Source organism: Lytechinus pictus, chromosome 6 (genome assembly GCF_037042905.1).
Source record: "Lytechinus pictus isolate F3 Inbred chromosome 6, Lp3.0, whole genome shotgun sequence".
Classification (NCBI taxonomy): Eukaryota; Metazoa; Echinodermata; class Echinoidea; order Temnopleuroida; family Toxopneustidae; genus Lytechinus; species Lytechinus pictus.
The window spans coordinates 26,086,541-26,110,223 of record NC_087250.1 but is presented as its reverse complement, the minus strand read 5'-3'; the positions used below and the strand labels follow the sequence as shown (position 1 = coordinate 26,110,223).

Sequence of the window (23,683 nt, the reverse complement as noted above, 5' to 3'; positions counted from 1 at the left end):
CGCAAATCTGCAATTGAACGCAAGTTACGTTCAATCCTGTTGCAAGAAGAAGTTGTGTTTGATCAATTGAACTTAGATCAAGCGCAAGCTTTGCAATTGATTGCAAATCGAACGTAACTTATGTAAGATTTTGGAGGATGCGCAAAATTTGCGTTCGATTTACGTTCAATTGATTGTCCATAGGCTTGTGTACTAAACATTCTGCAATTTTTTTTTTTTTGTATTTTGTTTTGAAAACTTGTGTAAATTATGCCATTTTCAATTTTCCATGGGTTTTTTTCAAGAAAAACTTGAAATAATGTTATTTTCAATCTTTATAGGCCTCTTCAGCAATTATGCCATTATTTTCACACAATTTCAGTACATTCTCTCCTAATATCATTTTAAAGTGTGTCAATCACCAAAAATATTCTGCTCTTGTTATCAGAGGTCATGGAATATTCAAATTGTGATTTCTGAAATTATTTGTATGAAGAAATGTTGAGGAAATAATGACTCTCCATAGGCACAAAAGCCACTCTTTATTAAAACACTTCATGCACTGGCAAATGCTTATCAATATTTCTGAGCGTTTGCAGTAAATACAACTCAGAATATGTTTTGCAAGAGCACTAAATTGCTTAAATGCTTTCATTCATACATATCATAATGAATAACATGCCCAATTAAGTTTTTCAAATAAAACATACATTTCAGGAGATTGCTACACTTCAAAATCTGAACCTCTCTTGTTTCTCTCTCTTTAATCATGAGATTGCATCGTAGATATATATCACACTTGCATACAGGGATGAGGTCGAGGCTGATTCTTCCGGAGTCATGAGGCAGCTTGAGAGAACTTCCCATAGATTCTGTACAGTGACTCGGACCAAGGTCAGCAAAATGTTGCCTCGAGGTCAGCATTGACTACATCCCTGCTTGGAGTTGAAAAGATCCATTGATCTGTGCACAAAAAAAAGAACACTGCTCAAGACATTCATTATTGATGGACCTTTTATTTTTATTTTTCATTATTTCTTGCTCCCAAGGAATCACTTCTGAGATTCAGTAATAAAATTTCATATCATCTGCATCAAGTGTTTCACCACAGAATGTCTTGTTTGAAATTGATGTGTATCATGCAGAAGACCACAGTTCTTAAGGTTGGCATGAAGAATCCATGGAAGTCCAGTCAGGAAAGCCACAAGCATCTCTGCTTGAACGAACAAATCTGGTTTCCAGAAGCAGTCTAATTTGCGATGAATTTGGAGAGCTCCATGGAGTGAAGTTTTTAAACAAGCAACGCCCTCATTCTGTAGTCCACTCTTATAATGATGTTACTACAGACAGGATCAGCTCTGAATTCAGTTCTGATAATCAACCTGTTCATAAAAAAATAATATGGGAAATAATGCAAGCCCATAACTATACATAGCTTGGGTTAGTTCAAATTTTGTCCTTTCAGTGCAAGAACGCCCTTAGCAAACAATTTTTGTGCAGAAATGCCCCTATGTCTGCTGGTAAGGGCGTTGTTTGCACCCAAATGATGATATGATAGAGGGATAGTGGCTTACTCCTGAGACCATAGTAATTGGCAATTTGCCATGATGTAATCTAAAAAAGTGTGAACTGATTGTTTTTCCCCAAATAAAAGAATCATGGAAATTAAAATATGCAATAAATTAAATCAATGAAAGCAAAATACACACTTTCATACAGTACACCTTGGATGAGCATAGCCACCCCCTCCCCTCCCCCCCCCCCCACCATCAATGGGATGTCTCCATTGCTGAGAAGTCCAGTCAAGATAGAGATTTGTGTTAGCCTTTTTCATTTTGCATTATCCTTGGGTCAATGTGTACATATTTCACCCCCATCCGCATCATGGTGAATTATTAATAATAATACAGTTTACATGTAACCTATACCATTCAAGAGTTGATAAAATGAATCAATCAGCTGGTTGCAAGAACACACATTGTAGCAGACACAGTTATGGTGGTTCTGAGGTTCCAGACTTCTTTGTCATAACTGTAGTAAGCAATTAAAAGCAAAAAGCAAAGAGATAAAACATATTCATGAAATTAATATACAAGTTAAGCTCAGTTGCCAGTGTGTTAATCATTATAGTAGTCCAAGGGTGTTTTGATTAAAGTCACTTCTGGCCTGGGGAGGGGCACTATGGTTCCTCAGCCATGGGCGGCGCAATTAGAAAAATTATGAAATCATACCTTTTGCTTTAATTTACTAAAAAAAGCTCGTAATAGAATGCCAAACTTTGGTGTACATATTCCTTTCTAGAGCAATCCTAACAACTTTACTTTAAAAAATCTGGTATCAAAATAAATTCCTTTCAATTCATGTGTTTGTTTTTTTTTTTTCTTAACTTCTTAATTTTTTCTTTTTATTGTTATTTTCAAGACAAAGTTCATCAGTGACATTAAATTACTATTGTCAATAAAAAACAAATTACCCAGTTATGAATATTGACTTTTTACATGTAATCATGTTTTTGTCTGACATGTACTTAAACAAACATAATGTTGCAAAATTTCCTGACCCTGTACCTGGGAATGGCAAATTTAGTACCAAAAGTTGTGTGAGACTCGAAAGTAAAACGTCAGTCAGCGGTGCGGTAATAAAATTTTGAGTGGCAGATTTATTCTGAAAAATGTCAAGGGGGACCATATGCCCCCCCCCCCGAGTATTGTGCTTGATGTAAAAGGATGTAAAAAATCATGATTATGCATACAATATTAATACTGATGCACCATATGAGACACCCTTAAACTGAAAGCACCTGGAAGAGCATTGTAATCATCTATTAAACAATTTAAAGTGAAAAAAAGTATGTCATCTATTTAGCACCTCATGTGCTTGCATAAAAATCAAGAGTCAGCTACATAGTAGCCCGGGGGGGGGGGGGAGGGGGTACTCACGAGATAAGGCATATGGGGATATGCCGCAGGAATGGGTCGCCTTTTTTGAAGAAATCCCTAAACATGGCGTATGGTTTTATGCTGGAAAATCCCTAAGCATGGCCCAATTTTTAGATAATGTCCTTAAACATGGGTCCATATTCTACTCCAATGTCTTAGGTGCAAATACAAAATGACCTTACAGTTTGGGTGATAACCTTTTTTTTCTTTTTTTTTTGCTTGTCAAGTTTTTCCAGGCGAAAATGTGCCCCCCCCCCCTTATACGAAATCCTGGATCCGCCCCTATAATGAATACCTAATAATGGGTACCTTTTTAGCCAAAATGACCTGTAAATATGGGTACGGGTTTCAAACTTTCAGCCACACACCTTTGTCCAAACCAAATCTAAGTACCTCCCCCCCCGGCATAGTAGATCTACATATTGAATCTAAAAAATAAAATGTATTTACATGTATATCTTTTTATATTTATATGAGATGGATATTAAAAATGTGACGGCACATCATTACAAATCAACGACACAAATAGACTGTCCTTGCAAAGAACCTCTTGTGCAATCTGCCCGTAAGAAATTTAAAAGGGCCCTGGGCAGGCAACATCCTATTCAATGTTAAAACTTTCCCAAGAATGTGGCAGATGTGGCCAATAGATTCTGAAAAGTAGCCCAACACATGTAGACCCCCTATACCTTTTTTTTTTTTTTTCTTGTCTGGCGAGATATACGAAGTCTGGAGAACCCCCCCCCCCCCCCCCCAAATAAAAAAATAATAATAATAATAAATATTTTTTTTTTTAATCCTCCAAAGACCAAAGTCGAAACAGCAAAATTTTCACTTTATCCCAGGCCAGCCAAGGAAAGTCATAAAAAGGGAGGTTAACGGTAGACTACCTTGAGCGAAGTTCGTGCAGGCTCCACTCCACTCCACTTCACTACCGCTACACTACGCTTAATACTAATATTTAATATTCTTACTTTACACCAAGTTTCACTTCTTTTCCATGCTTCTATCAGTCTAAAAATGGGTGATTTAGAGCCAACATGAAGTTCCTCACACGTATAAATAATTCACTGCCGATTTCAAAACATTGCATGCACGCGCGATACGGCAGCAAATTATTTATTTGTGTGAGGAACTTCATGTTGGCTCTAAATCACCAATTTTGAGACTGATAGAAGCATGAAAAAGTGAAACTTGGTGTAAAGTAAGAATATTAGTTTGAATTGTTTTTAAAGATCGTGATGTTGCATGAATTTTATATTCCCCCCCCCCCCCATAAAATCCCACCTTTGTCACTCGGAATATCAGATAGAGTTCAGTCTCGAAGTTCGGGTAGGTGGAGCGTAGTGTAGCGGTAGTGAAGTGAAGTAGGGCCTGCACGAACTTCGCTCGAGGTAACGTTAGACAGACTCATAAAAAAAGAGAGACAAATGGAGAGGATTTTTTTTTTGTGGAAATGTCTAGACTGTAAATTGTAATGGAAGTCTTTAATTTCTATTTACTGGATGGCTATTCTCCGTTGAAACCGATATAACTTAAAAAATCATTTCAAATAGGCACAAAAATAATCTTTGAAGGTCATTTTCGATGTTTCATACATAATTAGAGCCTACACATTTACTTGCTTCTGGGTGATTTTTAACAGCACTGCACCGGCAATGACCTGCCGTGTTGTTGATACAACCGTGCATTACCGACACAAAAAGTCAAGTGTGGGACTGGGATTGAAATTGTACGGTAGAAAATTTGTTGAAGGTGAAATTTCGACCGGCGATAAAGATACAGTTTCACTTTTTTCAAAATAATTTTTTTTCACTGGCATAGGTCTAAAATATATAAATTCTCTAAAAACATACATAATGGAGAAAGAATTGTCTGAAAAATGAATATTTTCTACTTACTCTCTTCCACAAACAGGATTGTTGCAAGCCATTATTTTGCTTTTTCGGCTAGTCTTGTGCTGCAGACCCTGTTTACAGCTGCAAATCGTCTGCAGATCAGCTGCAACTTGCGTTCAATCGCAAGCCTTTTTCTTGCAACGCAAATTGGCGATTGATTGCTAGTTGCAGTCGATCGGAATCGGCTGCAAAGTTGCAGTCGATTTGCAATCAATTGCAACGTAAATTTCTTGCAACGCCCCATTAGTCTTGGGTCTTAATTCTGAAGGTTTTTTAATCAAAGGTCTGGAGAAAACACAACGCTTTATATCCATCTTTTTCACAGGAATGAGACTGTGGGGTCTTGAAAATTTGTTTAAATAAACGGGTCTGGAGAATTGAGAATACGTTATATACACGTTCTTCATAACAGAGTCTTAGTAGTGGAAGATGGCGGGGCTTAAATAGTTTAGAATTTTTTTAATCACCCGGTCTGGAGCAAAAACTACACTTTAAACCTAGTAACCACCGATAGCTCAGTTGGTAGAGCGGAGGACTGTAGATGATTGATGATTAACCTTATGTCGCTGGTTCGAATCCGGCTCGGTGGATGTGGTTTTTTTGGCGCAAATATTCACTAATGAATGACGCGCGCCGTATAAGCTAAAACAACAACAGCAACAACAACTTATTCGATAGGAATTAGACGGTGAGGTATTGTATTTGATTTTTTTTTGTTATTGACACAACAAGGTCTAGGGTAAAGACTACATTCTATATTCATTTCTACAAGGTCTTAATTTGGTAGACGGTGAGGTGTTGCAGTTTTTTTTATTATTTTTGAATGGCTATGCTCCTTATGCATGCTTTAGTACAGGATCTTAGTTCAGAAGGATCTTCAAATGATTAAATGACCGGGTCTGGAGCATTAAAAGACTACACTCTACATCCATGTTATTCCAAACGATAGTGGGTCTTCAATTTAAGGTTGGTGCCCCCCCCCCCCGCCGCCTTTCTGAAAAGCGTTTCATTGCCGATGTCATTGTAGCTTCTCCCTTATGCAGGCATGTTTCTCATTTTTAACAATTTTTTTTTATGACTGAAACATTTCATGAGAAATAGCCTTTATATGGATAAATGCAGTGATTTGCACATATTCCGGAGGTTTGCAATTTTCCCGTGAAAATTGTTCATTTGCACATATCCCGTCGTCACGTTTGCACAGATGCCGTTGATAAATTTTGACAGATTTGCACATTTACCGGCGTGGCGTTTGCACAAATTCCGTTGTTTGTACAAATCCCGGCAAAATTTTGCACATATACCGTTGTTTGCACATATCCCGGCGTTTGCACATATCACGACTCCACCCCCCCCCCCCACAAAAAAAAAAAAATCCAACGTGTTATTTCCATTAATTTCCCTTTTATTTTATTTTTTCATTTGGTTGCCATAGTTACTGGATTTGATCTGTGGACATGTATGCTATCGACTGGAATAGTGTGTATATTTTATACATCAGTGGTAAGCATCCAGGAGTATTTCACAAATAAATAAGAGTAATTTGCGGAGTGTTGCAAAAAAAAATATATATTAACTATAATTTTTATTCGTCATGAGGACGAATTAGGTGATCTGCCTCAGATTTGCATGCTCACGAATACAATCACCATGTTTATTGAGATCAATATGATCATCATGATGAAAACTGAACTTTTCTCATGAAAAGGATGTGTTGAATGCTCTTGAAAAAGAGGGAAATGAGAAAGTTGTGTGAAAAAGTAAAGGTCAAACACATGGTACATGTTATATCAAATAGGATTTTAATCTCTGTTATTTTTATTACCCCGGGTTTAGCTCTAGCATGCATTAAAGGAATTAATCCTGCCGGGTACCAATTCACCTCACCTGGGTTGAGTGCAACACAGTGTGGATGAATTTCTTGCTGAAGGAAAACACGCCATGGCTGGGATTCGAACCCACGTCCCTCTGATTGAAAAACGAAAATCGTAGCAACTAGACTATGGCGCCCCAAATTTATTATATTACACAGATCGGTATTACGCTTTAAAGAATGATTCCCAATCATATATATATATATATATATATATATATATATATAATATATATATATAAATGTGTAAAATTAGACATGTATAACAGCTTTGGCAACTCTTTTATTTAAAGGTCAAGTCCACCCCAGGAAAATGCTGACTTGAATAAATAAAGAAAAATCAAACTAGCATAGTGCAGAAAATTTCATCAAAATCGGATGTAAAATAAGAAAATTATGACATTTTAAAGTTTTGCTTATTTTTCACAAAACAGTGATATGTACAACTAGGTGACTCAATCGATGATGTCCGTCACTCACTATTTATTTTGTTTTTTATTGTTTGAATGGTACAATATTTTATTTTGTATACATTTAACAATAAGGACCAACTTGACTGGACCATATAGTATTAAACAATCTAATTCCACATGTTCAGGGAGGAATTATTCGTTGCATCACTTGACAATGAAGAGAAAATTAGAATATTTCATATTTCGTATAATGAAATACAAAAGAAATAGTGAGTGGATGACGTCATATTTTCTTCATTTGCATACCAGCCAGGATGTGAATAGAACTGTTTTGTGAAATTAAGCGAAACTTTAAAATGTCATAACTTTCTTATATTACATCCGAATTTGATGAAATTTTCAGTGTTATGCTAGTTGGATTTTTGTCTTTTTATTCAAACTTTTTCTTGGGGTGGACTTGTCCTTTAAATATTTTGTGAAAGGAATGGATGAAGATAACAATGGCGGCTTGTCATTGTTCAAAACCCACCTACATCCGACAAAGGAAATTATAATTGGTATTAGTGTCGAAAATCTGTTTATCTGACGATCAGTCGGATCGGGGTCGCCCTAGCCACTAACCCGTCTCTGTGGTCTAGTGGTTAAGGCACCGGCGTTCAAAGCTGGGGGCCTGTTGCACCCACAAATGTAATAACGCCCACAAATGTAATAACACTTTACCCACAAATGTAATAACGCCCACAAATGTAATAACACTTTACCCATAAATGTAATAATTTCACCCACAAATGTAATAATGACTTTACCCACAAATTTAATAAATTTGAAGGGATTTTTGGCGAATCCGTTCTAAACTAAAATCCTAAAGTAATGCGTTCATATAGCACAAAAGTGAAAAGTCTTTTTTCCAGACCCGGTTAATTCAAAACTTATAATATTAGTCCAAAGTCTTTTTTACAGACCCTGTTGTTTAAAAAATTATTATATAAGTCTAAAGTAAGATACGATAATGATATTCCAGTGGAATAAAAATGAGAATCGAGCTTAGTCTTGTCTCCAGACCCAGTTAATTAAAACTGGTGGAATAAATGTCTTTGTTGTTGTTTTAACTTATACGGCGCGTACTGTGTATATATGCGCTAAGAGTAAATTGAAAATCAAGCGTAGTCTTTTCTCCAGACCCGGTTACTTAAAACTAAAAACTAAAACCCTATAGTATTGCGTTCATATAGTACAAAACTGCAAAATCCTTTTTCCAGACCCAGTTGTTTCAAAAATTATAATATAAGTCTAAAGTCTTTTTTCCAAACCCGGTTGTTTCAAAAATTATAATATAAGTCCAAACTAAGATACCATAACGATATTCCAGTGGAATAAAAATGAAAATCGAGCTTAGTCTTTCCTCCAAACCCTGTTATTCCAAAATTATAAATAACAATACAAAAAAAAAAAAAAACAAAGACCCCATAATCGTATTAATGCTGGATAACATGGACATATAGCATAGTCTTTCAGCCAAACCCATTTTTTTTTAACGCTAATAGTAATACTTAAAAAATTCCAAATCTAAGACCAAACAATCTTTCAACCTAAGAACCTGTTTTAAAAAGAGGTTCAGAGCGTTGTCTTTATTCCAGACCTAATCATAAAAAAAAAACTTACGAAAAAAAATATTCTAACGTAAGACCCTATCATATTCTAATTCTTGTGGAATAACACGAGTTTTAAAACGTACTCTTTCCTCCAGACCCGGTTATTTACAAAATGAATTAAAAAAACTTCAAATCTAAGACCAATCTTCAAAAGTTACACCCAGTAAAAAAATATGTCTTTACCCCACACCCAGTTTTTTTTTTCAATGATACTAAGACCCCTACAAAACATTGTAATAATGCATGGGTAAAGCAAACATCCTTTATCCAGACTTGGTTATTATTTGAAAAAAATAAAATAGTTTTTACAAATATTCTAAAACGAATACCCAATAATCTAATTACTGTGGAATAACATGAAGATCGATTGTAGACTTTCCTCCTGACACATTTATTTCAAGAATAAATAAAACAATAAAACCCAACCCCCAACAACGAATCTAAGAACCAACAATCCTCCAGATTGAGACTATGTAGAAAAGCACATGTTTAGAGCGTTGTCATTATTCCAGAGCCAGTCATTTGAAAAATAATTCAAACAATCTTAAAAACATAAGACTTTGTCAAATTCTTATTCCTGTGGAATAACACGAGTATTATGCTTAGTCTTTCGTCTAGACCCGGTTTTTTAAAAGATAAATAAATATGGAACAAAAAATGAAAGCTAAGACCAATCTTCAAAATTAAACCCAGTTAAAATGCTTGGGTTAAGAGTGTTGTCTTTACCCCACACCCAGTTCTCTTAAAAATACAATTTGAGCGAAACTTTAATCTTTAAACTTAGACCCCAGCATCTTCCAAACTATAAAAACCTTATGATAACGCATACCACAAACGACAAATTAATCATAGGCGTAAATATTCATATCTGAATGATACACGCCTTAAAACCCAAAATAACAACAACAACAACGTTATTCTACATCAATGATATTGGGGGGTCTTTGTAAATATTGTTTTTTTTTTGTTTTTATTGTTTCTGATAATTTCCTATTTTGAAATAACTGGGTCTGGAGCAAAGATTACACCATATTTCCATGTTATTCAATGTTGATAACATTGCAGGGTCTTTGTTTTGTTGTTGTTGTTGTGTTTTTAATGATTTTTATAACTGGGTCTGGATGAAGGACTACGCTATATTTCCATGTTATTCAACATAAATAGGATCGTGGTTCTTTTGTTTGTTTTTCTTCTTATTATTTATTTATTATTATTATTCATCATTTGTTATTTGAAGATCTGGGTCTGGATGAAAGACTACGCTATATTTCCATGTTATTTAACATTAATAAGATAGTGGTGGTCTTTGTTACTTGTTGACTCTTTAAAATTATTTGTAATTTTGAAATAAGTGGGTCTGGAGGGAAGACTACGCTATATTTCCATGTGAATATTCATATCTGAATGGTACGCGCCTCAAAACCAAAGATAACAACAACGACAACAGTTATTCAACATCAATAGATTGTGGGGCCTTTGTTTTATTATTATTATATATCTTTTTTATGATTTGTTATTTAAAAAAAACTGGGTCTTGAAGAAAGTCTACGCTATATTTTCAAGTTATTCAACATCAATGAGATTGTGGGGTCTTTGTTGATATTGTTCTTTATGATTTGCTATTTTGAAATAACCGGGGCTGGAACAAAGACTACACCATATTTCGATGCTGGGCGTTGCGGCGTGCGCCTGTTATCCAAGCTACGTGGGGAAGTTACAAATTGATGCAGATGTTCGAATCCTGGTCACGTCTTTCGGATGGTGACGTTAAAGGTCGGTCCCAGACGTAAATAATCATATCTGATTGATACACGTCTGACAAAACTCAAATACACACACACACACACACACGCTATTCAGTGTTGAAAAGATTGCAGGGTCTGTTTTTGTTCTTTTTACATTTTGTTCAAAATGAATAAGATCGTGGGGTCTTTTTTTTATTATTGTTTATTATTTTTTATTTGTTATTTGAAATATTTGGGTCTGGAGGAAAGACTACGCTAAACTGTTACGATGTTTTACATAACCGGGTCTGGAGAAAAAAGACTGTGACTTTGAGCTATATGAACACATTACTATAGGGTTTTACTTTAGAACAGATTCGCCAAAAATCCCTTCAAGTTTATAACATTTGTGGGTAAAGTCATTATTAGATTTGTGGGCGATCAAAAATTATTACATTTGTGGGTAAAGTGCATTATTACATTTGTGGGTAAAGGGTTTTAGTTTTTAGTTTTAAGTAACCGGGTCTGGAGAAAAGACTACGCTTGATTCTCAATTTACTCTTAGCGCATATATTCACAATACGCGCCGTATAAGTTAAAACAACAACAAATACATTTATTCCACCAGTTCTAATTGGGTCTGGAGAAAAGACTGAGCTCGATTCTTATTTTTATTCCACTGGAATATCATTATCGTATCTTAGTTTGGACTTATATTATAATCTTTGCATTAACCGGGTCTGGAAAAAAAGACTTTGCACTTTTGTGCTATATGAATGCATTACTATCGGATGTTAGTTTAAAACGGATTCGCCAAAAATCCCTTCAAAATGTGGGTAAAGTCATTATTACATTTGTCATGTTTGTGGGCGATCAAAAATTATTACATTTGTGGGTTAAGTGCATTATTACATTTGTGGGTGAAATTATTACATTTATGGGTAAAGTGTTATTACATTTGTGGGCGTTATTACATTTGTGGGCGATTATTACATGTGTGGGTGTAACAGGGCCCGGGTTTGATTCCCGGCAGAGACATTTTTTTCGGCATTACCAATTTTTTTCCAAAAAAGGGCAGATAGCTCCGGGGAACCTTGATTTAAGCTACGCCTACCATTGTTCTCTTCATCCATTTCTTTCACAATATATATATATATATATATATATATATATATATATATATATATATATATATATATATATATATATATATATATATACATTCTGTATGTGTACAGGGTGGTTTGAAGGCAGTCGTGTGGACAGACACCCTCCAAGGAATCATCATGATCGTCGGTGTCGTCGCCCTAATCATCAAAGGGACCATGGTGGTCGGCGGTCTCGACAAAGTTTGGCAAATTGCTGAACAGGGCGATCGGATCCAGTTTCTAGAGTAAATATTTTTTTTGGCCAAATTTACCAACTCCCCATTTGAAATGATTAACATATTAATTTGTGTTATTACATGATCGACTTATTTAATCATTTGCATTCATTTATCTCTGTAAGTACATCCATTAATTGCGTTCATTTATTAATTGATATAATCAAGCAACCACCTTTTTTACCCTTAAATTCGATTATTTATTGCCATAGGTTTATCTAATCACATATTTTCTCATGAATTTGATATGATTATTTGTTGCCATTAAACATATTATTTTGATAATTATTATCATTATTACTATTATCATCATCTAATAGCTATCATTATCATTGTCAACCATTATTTTTGGTTTATTCATTATTGAGTGAATTTCTTTTAATATTAATCATTTATGTATAGTGTTCAGCAACAAATATATATGTTGTATTGAATTAACCATCTATTCATATTAATAAATTGCGTTATTACGAACTGCCATTGTCATTCATATATTTTTAGCTTATTATATGCAGCTGGTCGTATTCTTATATCAGTTTTGACTTTTGAATTTTGATGTAACTTTTTAACCCTTTAGGAATCTGATGTAAAACAGTGTTTTTATACTGATCTTGTGTTTTTCCTGAAAAAATATATTTCAATAAAATAAATAAATAAAAATAAATATATCCAATTATTGTTGCAGTGGGATGGGTTAACTTCAAATGTCTATTATTCTAATTGCAACCGTCTCTTTTGTTCCCCAGAACAAGCGATTGTAACGATCGTTTTAATTTATTTAGCCAACATTGTGCTTAAAAAATAGGATATGCACTGTAGGCTGCCGTTCTAAATTTTCGTTTAACTGTTGTTTAGGGGGAACCCCGATCCGAGGATCCTATATACACTGTGGACTATGTTGATAGGAGGTACCATTACCGAGGCAAGACCAAACCAAATAGAGGTTCAACGCCTTATTGCTTGTGGAACCAAGCCCAGGGCCATACAGTAAGTAACTTCCAAACATTGTGCAGGTGAGACAAGGCGTATGGGTAACAATTTACACGCTACATCGGCTCGCGGTTCAGAACTGCGAGCCGATGCAGAATCGGCTTTTTCATTGCGTGTAAACGCGATTAACTTGCATCGGCTCTCGGTGCAGAATCGGCAATTTTGCACCACCAAAGTAGCAGGTTCAGAACCGCTAGCCGATGCATATTCGGCTTTTTTTCTACGTGTAAACAGAAAGCCGATTCTGCCTCGGCAATTCAAGCGCATTTCATTTACTTTACCATTATGACGTACTTGTAAGCGCATGGATCCAGCGTTGTCTTTATTATGACGTATACTGTTGGTGCGCGGATCATTTCAGGTTTTTGACACGCGAGCCGATTCTGAACCGCGAGCCGATGCAGCGTGTAAACGCGGTGCAAGATAAACCCAAAAGCCGATTCGCATCGGCTCGCGGTTCTGAACCAAAAGCCGATCACATGTAAACACGGTAAGTGTGAGGTAGTGGTATTTCCAGCGCATTTTTTTTTTCTTCCAACGCCGTGCATAGAAATGTTTTAAATCCCCACCAAAATAGATGAATGAATAAATATAAAGATAGATAAATAAAAAATCAATAAAAAAGATATGAAATTACAAGACAGCAACAAATAAATAAAAATCATAATAAAGAATAAATCACTGCTCAATGTATTATTGTATTGTTTACTAAAATATTTGGCTTTATGAGTATATTAAAATCTTATGCAATATAAATGCCGAATAGAAAAACAAATTGTTGAAATTATTTCCAGGCATAAGCTCAAAACAGTAAATAGTTAACATACAAAACAACATCTGTTTTCTTGTTTCGAAATAATTTTAATTTTCTTTTCATGTCTGTAGGGCCTTGTTCCTCGCGGTCCTCTTAAAGGGGATAATACTTTCCCTATGCATCTTCTCTGGATTGGTTATGTACGCCTACTACGTAAACTGCGACCCATGGAAATCGAAGGTCGTCTCGTCACGTGACCAGGTATATAATGCTTAATATAAACTATCGGGTAGATAGGTTCTCTTTGGTGAAAAAGCTGTAAGATCTCCTTAACACTTACAAAAATCGTTACATAAAATGCCCGCTGGATACACTTGTTTACATCTTTATCCGTAGGTCTAAGTTCAGTTCCTATCATTTAGAGCTGATCTGCATCTCGGTTCATTGCCACCTCTTATATTGAAATTTCATTTTCCCCATAAACTACTTTCCGGAATCGAATTTCGTTATATATATATATTTTTTTTTTAGATAATGCCTCTCTTTGTGATGGAGATGTTTGCCGAAATTCCCGGATTGCCTGGTGTATTTCTAGCATCAGTTGTCAGTGCATCTCTGAGGTAGGCTAACTGATACACAATTCAATTCTCTTTATTTGCATAAAAATGGACAAGTATATAAAAGGACAAGGATATTTTGCACTTTACATTCAACGTAAAAAAGGGAAAAGAAAACAAGTTAAAGGAAAAAAAGGAAAAGAAAAAGCAAAAAGATGAATGAAATGATAAATTAAAAACTCTTGAAATTCATAGCACCGGTATTCTTTGACGGTTATTCATAATACCATGTCCTGTAACCCTCGGGCAATTAGTGATTGAGGGTTAGGGGAGAAGCAACCTGACAACCATTTCGTCTCACGAAAAAAAATGCGCTATTTCGGAGACCATTAATTGCGCCAGTTGAAACATTTTCTTGTGTATACAAAAAATGGAACTATATTTCAAAAATGAATAGTCTAATTTCAGATTGTTCTTGTTTTACTCCCGTTATCCGTAGAAGGATGATAACAAGGGAATAACAAAAATCAGAATTTTGAAGACAAAAAATAAATATTGAAGAAAGATGAATCATAGATGAATCATTTAATATTTCGATCTTATCCCTTTCTGCAGCACGCTATCGTCTGGAGTAAATGCACTAGCAGCTATCACGGCAGAAGATGGCGTGAAAGCAATATGGCCGAATATTAGTGAGCGAAACTACGCCAGAGTAGCCAAGATATTAGGTAGAGTACATACGATTGTCACTTCCCATAATGCACTACTCTAAAAGAGGATATTATATATGTATACAAATACATATGTATATATGTATACATGTATATATACATTTATATTCCGCATTGCAAATGGGATATTCATATTTGTTTTCATCAGTTAAAGATAAATGGAAATTGTGGTAACGATCTCAAAATGACTTCAAACAGAATCCAATAAAATGACTACCGAAGTGTTTAATTGTAAGAATAAATGTAATTGCCCAGAAATAAAAGGCACGGAATTCCATAAAATGTCGGGTATTTTCCAAGCTGCCCACCCCTACAGAGTCATTGTCCCAAAGTCAAATACTTCTCTTCATCAATCTTCATATATTCCAATGACGGCTCGGCTGTGGAAGTCACTCCCTCTAACACATACCATTTAGCTACCAACATATAAATATTTAGGTGTTAATTCATTTTTAATTAGCTTGATATCAAAGCTTGTACTTTTAATTATATCATTTTTTTTTTACGTGGCGGTCATGTGCCACTTTTAATCATTTTATGATGGAAACATCAGGCCCAAAGAACAATCTAAACAAAAATATTAATAATACACTGTCCCACATATGCATTTTTGTGTTCGTGATCATCAGAATTATTGGTATTTAGCTAAGATTTCATGATTTCACAAAGCTAAGTTTATTTCAATGTACTAGATCTAAACATATATCAATATGGTGGCAATTAGTAGTAAACTTTTTTTATCTGGTTTGAAAATATATTGCAGACTGATATTTACTGGTTTCTGTGTTTAAAAGAAATTTGATATGCATAGGTGAGCTTCGCTTACTACGAGAGTTTAATAATAAACTTTTATACAACTCACTAGTACCCGTTAGAAGTAATCTTTTTAAATAGGGGGGGGGGGGTATTGCTGACGAAAAATATTGTCCGCACTGTCATGTTTAAAGACAACGTTGTACACGCTTTTATTGAATGTGATATGAACAAACAGTACTTTTCTTATGTGAGGAGCAGTGGCGTATCTAGGGAGGGGCACGTGCCCCGCCAGTTTCATGGGAGCGCAAAAAGGGAAAAGGGGGCGCAAAGAAAGAAAGGAAAACAAGTAATGAACAGAAAAGGTAAACTTTATTTTTGTATACAAAAAAGGCCAATTTGGGGAATAATTGGTTGTAGAATTGGTAATTATTTTGCGGGATACTTAGCATATGCTGATGATATCACCTCTTATGTCACCAACAAAGAAAGGCTTACAAACCATGATAAAAATATGTGAGAACTTTGCCACAGATTTTGATAATACTTTAAATGGATCTAAAAGTCAATTTCTTGTCTTTCCAACTGGTGGCGACAACAATTCAAGGGAATATTCTGTTGTTATTAATGATACTAATGTGTCAAATATCAATAGTGGGGTTCACTTAGGTCACCATATTTCAACTTTTGACAAGAATAGCTTGGTTTCATCAGCTACTGCTAAATTCTGGAAAAGTTTCAATATTCTCAGATCTGATTTTGGTCATATTAAATAATCAGTGCAGTGTTTATAATTCAAACAATATTGTTGTAGTTTCTGTGGAGCATGCTTGTGGCAATTAAGAAGTAAAGCTGTATTGAACAAATGCACCTGTTGGAGGAAGGCTCTGAGAAAATTTTGGAGAATTAATAATATGACTCATTGTGATCTGGTAGCTTTACTGTCTGATTGTCAACCTCTTGAGAATGCTTTAAGATATAGATTTCAAAAGTTGAATAACATAATTGTGAAGACTGGAGCGAGATTCAAAAGAATGGTTTTGAAATATGCCAAAAGGAACCCTTTTTCAACTTTTTGTGATAATTTAAATGAGGTGCAATATTTTCTCAGTAAATGTAATAAGAGTAAGGACTGTGATGTCCCGGCTTGTAGAGAACTGGATGTGAATGTTCTGAAAGAACTGATAGCAGTAAGAAATCAGGAAAGAATCTGCAACACGTTAACAAGGGAAGAAGTGGGTCAGTTGATTGAATTCCTATGTATTTCTTAGCTTCAATTTAATCTTTCTTTTCTCCCTATATTTCATTAATTGTGATTTATTGTGTACAATTTTTTTTCTCTTTTTTTTTTTGAAGTGTCACATATATGTTACATGTATATTATTTGGCGAATAAAGATGATATATATTAAAGGCGCAAAAAAGGAATACCACTGGTAATGCAGTTTCCAACTCAATTAGAAATTAAATTTGCTTGTCCTTATGAATATCGTGCCAATTTTTTTCATTAGTGATATACTGTGCATATTATTCTAACCAGGAATTAAACAGCCCTTAAAATAAATCCCTCGTTTAGAGGGGAAAATATGTTGGCATTTAAACATTGATTTTAAAGACTTTCTCATTAAATAATTGTTGGCTAAATACTCTTGCACAGCCAGACACAAAGTTTTAAAATACATATTTTTTCTCTTTTGTATTACAGCTCTTGTGTACGGCATGTTGGCGATTGGGTTTTCATTTTGTATTCGTTTCATGCAGTCCGGAATCTTACAGGTTTGGAGAAAGTACTAATAGGCTTGCAACGTTTAGGCCTACTCACATTTTCACATCATGGTGTGCTATCACGTTTTGAGTACTTTCGTACACAAATGCGTGATCTAATCTAACGTGTCTAATATACCGACTCGTGCGAAGGTGTTAGTCTGTTCTCAATGCCAATTTACATTCATCTGGTTAACGTTAGATTGTGATTCTTATTTTGCTTGTAGAATTTAACCGATTAGTTGGGTCATATAACCCAATACTTCGTTGATTAAAGGGTGGGGGGTTACGAATGTGCACAAAACGTAATTGCGTACCGTGACGTGATAAAGTAAACAAACCGTATACAATAGGCCACACCTTTAAATTTACGACGTACTCTCTTAATGCAAAAGAGCTAATCTAATTTCAAAATCACTCTAGCTCCTCTCAGCTCAGAGAAGTCCACCTGGTACGATACGACTACCAAACACATAACACACTACATCCCCATAACACGCATACATGTACACACACACACACCCTGAATAGTCGGGAAAGTGAATAAGTGGGTAAGGTGAATCACTGGGTTAGGTAAATCACTGGGGGTAAGTGAATCAGTGGAGGGCGTGTGTGTGTTGGTTATGTGTGCGCGCGGGGATACGGTCCGATAGCGTTTCATAAAAATCGTCCAGGACGTGGACTACTCTCAGAGTGAAGTGAGATTTTTATGGGTTTTTTAAAGTTTATTTTACCATATTTTCTTGTGAAATTGCAGTAAAAGATTTCATAGGGAGTTATAATGCACAAAATAAATGGATGTACTGTTTTACAGTCACCTACAAATGGGTTAGAGAATATCTAAACATGATATTCATGTATTTTACTTGATTAGGGTAATTCGAATCTATTCACTCTGATTCATCCATGAATTATTATTGATAAAAACAAGGAGGGAAGTAGTACACCATTCAAGTCCAGGGGACTGTTTCATGAAGGACTTGTCAGACGTTTTATCCGACAAATCTTATTTTATACGACAGTTACCATAGTAAAACTTCCTCACAGCCAATCAGAATCAAGGAAAGTTGTCAGATCTGACGACTTTTCGGACAAAAATCTTGATGAAACACTCCCCTGGGCAGCCGAATGGTCACCGTGCGCTCGACGGACTGCCACCGTGATCTGTTCTACGCCATGGCTACGGCTGGTCATCAGAAGCGGATCTAGAGGGGGGGTTGGGGGGGTTGCAACCCCCCCCCCAAAAAAAAAATCCGGGGACAATTTTTTAAAATCTTATCTTTTTTTTTAAACTTGTAATTTTATTTTATTCTATTTCTATGTATTTATTTCATTTATTATTATTATTATTATTATTATTATTATTATTTCTTTTTGGGGGAGGGGGGGGGGGGTTGGGCGAACAAATGTCACAGAGTCCCTTGGCCCCCCCCCCCCCCCCATCAGCTTTTTTTAGGACACGGGCCACCGCCGAAGTGACAATTTTCAAAAATTTTCCCTACTGTGGGAGGGGGGACACCCCCCTCCCACACCCTCCCCCCTCGCTCGCTCCGCTCGCTTGGACTCGGTCGCTACGCTCCCTCGCATACCACCCCAACCCCCCCCCTTTATAAAAAGCTGGATCCGCCCCTGGGTCTAATTACTACGGCAAGCATAGAAATATAAAAGAAATGTTAGAACTCCGCGTTATAATTTTTCTGCCACCCCTACGGCCTGTAAAAAATGAATCCGCCGTACGTCGACATTGCGGCCGCCGCATAACATTTCTCGAATTCAGGTATTTACATCCGTCGTACGCCCGCCATAAGCATGGAATTTGTTTGTGTCTGTGTTTTTTTTTTTTCAGTTTACCGTCAGCGTTGTCGGGGTGATCTCTGGCGGGTTCCTAGGTGTCTTTATCTTAGCTGTATTCGTACATCGTTGTAATTCAAAGGTTCGTATAAGCTACATTTTTCTGTTGAAATAAATTATTTTCTTGGGATTCCCCTTCCTTGTTTTAGCCAATACAAAGTGATAAAAAATTAAAGCGACAACTGTTTTTAGGATGCGCTGTGAAGTTACTTTTGGTGGGAGCTTTTGTCGTCGGTTCCAGAGTTAGTAACCCCTTAACATTTCAACCATATCCGATCTATTTTTTTTTTGGTTTATTTTTACATTGATCGATGAGAATCGAAAGCTTGCAAGTTGTATAGAGTTGTGCTGAGAACAACTTACTGGTACTTCAAAAACGAAAGTTTTCAGCACTGATTAAAAGGTCATCGCTGACAATTTTTGTGAAATTCTTAGTTTGGATTGGCTCAGAAGCTCTGGCTGTCGCTATGGTCGGAGGAAGACAACTTCACCTTTCATGACCCCCCCCCCCCTGATGTCAGCAGGCTCTGTTCATAGGTCGTGGGCATGTCAAGTGATATTTTATTTTGATCGAACGAGTAATTAAAGTTGTTATTTAATCTTATTTGACCCCCTTTAATTTTTTAGGGGCCACGTGTTTTTTTTTTCATAATGGTTAGTTTCGGTCATGTTCGCTAATTTGGTTTACGTAGCAGACGATGCTAGCCTAAAATTCCCAATACGTTAGTCACGTGACGTTGTACACAGAAATATGCCATGTTCTGGCTGCTCGATCTCAAAGTTTGGGAGAAAAATGAGATGTAACCATTATACCAGTCATAAAGTATCAAACATCAAACTGTAGGTAATATATTTAGCATTGAGATGACAATCAATCTCGACCTTTTTTACCCTTAGGGATATTCCAGTGGGAAAACAAAGGTGCCAGCGTCTCGAAAATATGGGTGATTTCAGACCGTTTGCCATAGCAAGAGTTGTGAACATTGACACTTTCAAATGAACAGCGAGACGTAACAAGTGAATTAATTGTAATAATATTTACATCAAATTAATGGAACTGGATAAAAATTTTCACACTATTATCAATCTGGTGTGAGATTATTATCAGTTATAAAGACATAACCGGATATCTGCAATATTACGTTCATGGAAACGACTGTTCCCTGTGTTGAAGATGTGTGTGTGGACTTTCGAACACTCAAATGCACGCGACTATAACCATTATGACTGATCCTATGCTCCACCGATAACCAGGTTTAAAAGAACTAAGAGAAGAACCATTACTTATTTTACGTATTTCCAGGGGGCTGTTGCTGGGTTCGTAGCCAGTTTCATTGTCATGGTCTGGATCAAGGTAGGATCAATCATATACCCCTCATCAAGGGGGCAACTGCCTTTATCGGTTGAAGGTTGTCCAGTACCCAATGGCACATACACGACCTACACCATCCCAACCACAGAATGGACTACGGCAACACTCCCAGGCTCAACCCAGGAAACCATCTCTGAGGAATTGTAAGTACGGCGAGTTTTAACTCCTGTTTTTTTTAAGTCTTCCAAAGGAGTTGTGACTAATGCATCTCATTTGTTTTTTAATGCAATTTTCACTAATGTACAGTCAAACTTGTGTAAGTGGCCACCTGCCTATAGTGACCACTAAAACTGATTCCATGGAGGCAGATTGTGTGTGTACGAACCTGTCTATAGCAGCCACCTTGCTATAAAGGCCTCATTTTGTGTTTTCCTCTGGTGGTCACTAAAGACAGGTGTCACTGTATGTGTTATGCATTAGTAAATTCCGGTATGAGAACTGTCTGTTTGTGTGTGTGTGTGTACACATCCTTGTACGTGGGGGGGGGGGGAGTTAAACTATAACCTAGTCCAATGAACGACGAAATTCCCCGCTTTAGCACCTTTTGCATCTTTTAAGCATGTTGACTGGGGACTTTTGTTTTCTTTAAAAGTAAGTCTTCTCTCATCCCTCCATGAATGTATTATCTTAGGCGGAGTACATGCTTAAGTCCATTGCGTTTGTAATATTCAATAAACAATAATTCTTTCGACAATCCCTCTCTCTCTCTATTTCCAGGCCAGCAATTACCAACTTGTATCATATTTCATTTCTTTACTATGGACTTATCGGAAGCATTGTGTGTATAATCACAGCAATGATCGTCAGTTATCTAACAGGTAAAAATAATAATGAAATAATAATAATAATAAAGACAATACTAATAAGAAGAATAAAGATATTTATTATAATATGGACCATTTGTTAAGCGCATATACTATATCAAGCTACTGCGCTTTACATTTGGTATCATAATCATTATTACCATGATTACTACGGCTGTCGCAGAGCCGCCATACAGGCGATCAAGCATTCAAGGAATTTCTTCCTATCGGATACTCATTCACCTCGCCTGGGTTGACTGCAGCACAATGTGGATAAATTTCTTTCTGAACAGGGGCCGCGGAACGGTTTTCAAAGTGGGGGGGGGGGCTGAGCCAAAAGTGGGGGGGGGCTGACCATGCAAAAATCACAATCATAGGGTCATTTCTACGTTTTTGTACACGGTTTTGGAAAAAAGTGGGGGGCTGAAGCCCCTCCCCCCTCCCCCGCTTACGCGGCCCCTGCTGAAGAACGCACGCCGTGGTTGGAAATCGAACTAACGTCCAACACAATTAAAGACAAGAGTCGTAACCACTAGACCACGACACCCACATGGTAAACCACGTGCAAATGAATTTCCGATTACTCAAAACCTACATGTTCAGATATTTTACTGAATTAACATTAATTTAATCTTTGGCATGTCGGAAGGTTTCCAAGATCCTGATTTGATTGATAATCGCCTGAAGAATCACTTGACAGACGCCCTCTTCTGTTGTTTCCCCGGAAGTCTCAAACAGCGCATGCGGTGTGGTATTGACGAGATTAACTATGAAGAGGTATGATTTATTTTTTCTTCAGTTCTTCATTTTTTTTCCATTTGCACTATTTTTGCACAAGGGTATAACTTCACGCTGATATCTTGTGTGGATTTGAAGGTTAGGGGGGGTGTTTGTATGTGGTGGCTGCATATTCACGTTGGCGTGTGGGCAGGTATCGCCATTGAGATTGGGATCTACTGCACCGCTGACTCTTTAACTCGAGTCTGTCTATTGCATGGTTGATGTGTTGGCTTGCTACAGCTGATTCCTCTGAATATCACGTGACGCACAGTCATGGAATCAGCTCTTAAGGCCACCGCACACCTTACGACTGTTCGCGATCCGATTTTGTGAATGGACCATTTAATTTTATTTGAGGTTTAAATTAATTGAAAGAATAGGGCCTACTAATATGACCATTTCAAAAGATTGCAAGCCTTCATTTTGGAGTAAAGGCCAAATTAGTTTCAAATCGTAGCCAATCGTACGTGTGCTATGACGTCATTACGACTATATATTAAACTCGCTTTTATTTTTAAGAAGGATGATAGTATAGTCACAGATTTGAACATAGGAATTCGTACAATGATTTAAAACGTTACACAGTAAGATATTCCAAGTCTCAATATTAACATCAAATTCTACTACATTTTATTCTGAAATCGGGTCGCAGACCAATCGTAAGGTGTGCGGTCGCCTTTTAAGGATACCCATATTAACATAATATGTGTGTGTTGTATAAAGTTACCTTAGGGACGACATCCTGCAATTACATGAATAAAATGGTCACTTCTGCCACTCCCCTTCCTCTTAACGAAGTCAAATGCTCTTTGTCACTTTTGCCATTTAAAAGGAATGTGGTATCTCTATTTCCATACGCAGGATGATAAATTACCAGTCGTTCAGGAAGAAATGAGAAAGGTCTACACCAAGAAAGATGAGTTGGATCATGTTGATGATCAAGACAACGAATCCATTAATGGACATGCTGGACCAACCACAGATGCCATGAATGCCATCTAGGAAGGGAAAAACATAGCTCAATGATATCATTTTAGCAACCATAGAAGTATCACGCCTATAAAAAACGTCTTAACACATTGATTATCACACGCCCTGCCGTAGGCGGCGATCACGGGGGGTGGGTGTCCGCCTCAATGTTCAAGGGGGAGTTTCCCTTCCCCCGATTCTTGGGGATTTTTTTTTTTTTTTTTTTGGGGGGGGGGGGGGAGGGGGATTAAAGAGTTTGTCTGCCACCGGTCCAAAAAGTAAACTTGATCGGAATAAACACTTGAAGCTCGTCAATGCTAAAAAGGAAGAGAGTGTTTGCCGCCTTTTGGGCGTACCCGACAGTAGCCGCCCTAAATAAACAACGGGTTATGTGATTTGCGTGTAATAACGTACATACTTGGTTGATTTCAACGCGCGAAGAACTAATTACGTGATTCCGCCGGTCAACGCGTTACATTAAATTGACGCTACTGCCTC

General features: G+C 36.6%; 2 long non-coding RNA genes and 1 other non-coding gene across 3 annotated transcripts; 2 read left to right on the top strand and 1 right to left on the bottom strand.

The window, feature by feature from the left end:
* Nucleotides 1-1,194: 1,194 nt before the first annotated feature.
* LOC135154446 (uncharacterized) lies at nt 1,195-5,034 on the bottom strand. The gene is made up of 3 exons (XR_010293836.1): nt 4,820-5,034; nt 1,908-2,010; nt 1,195-1,361 (listed from the first exon to the last, which is right to left on the bottom strand). It is a non-coding gene; the product is annotated as an uncharacterized LOC135154446 (long non-coding RNA).
* A 286-nt stretch (nt 5,035-5,320) lies between these two features.
* On the top strand, nt 5,321-5,406 carry TRNAY-GUA (transfer RNA tyrosine (anticodon GUA)). The gene is given in 2 exon segments: nt 5,321-5,357; nt 5,371-5,406. It is a non-coding gene; the product is annotated as a tRNA-Tyr (tRNA).
* Nucleotides 5,407-17,349: 11,943 nt separating this feature from the next.
* On the top strand, nt 17,350-20,776 carry LOC135154445 (uncharacterized). The gene is made up of 3 exons (XR_010293835.1): nt 17,350-17,422; nt 19,257-19,343; nt 20,565-20,776. It is a non-coding gene; the product is annotated as an uncharacterized LOC135154445 (long non-coding RNA).
* Nucleotides 20,777-23,683: the final 2,907 nt, after the last annotated feature.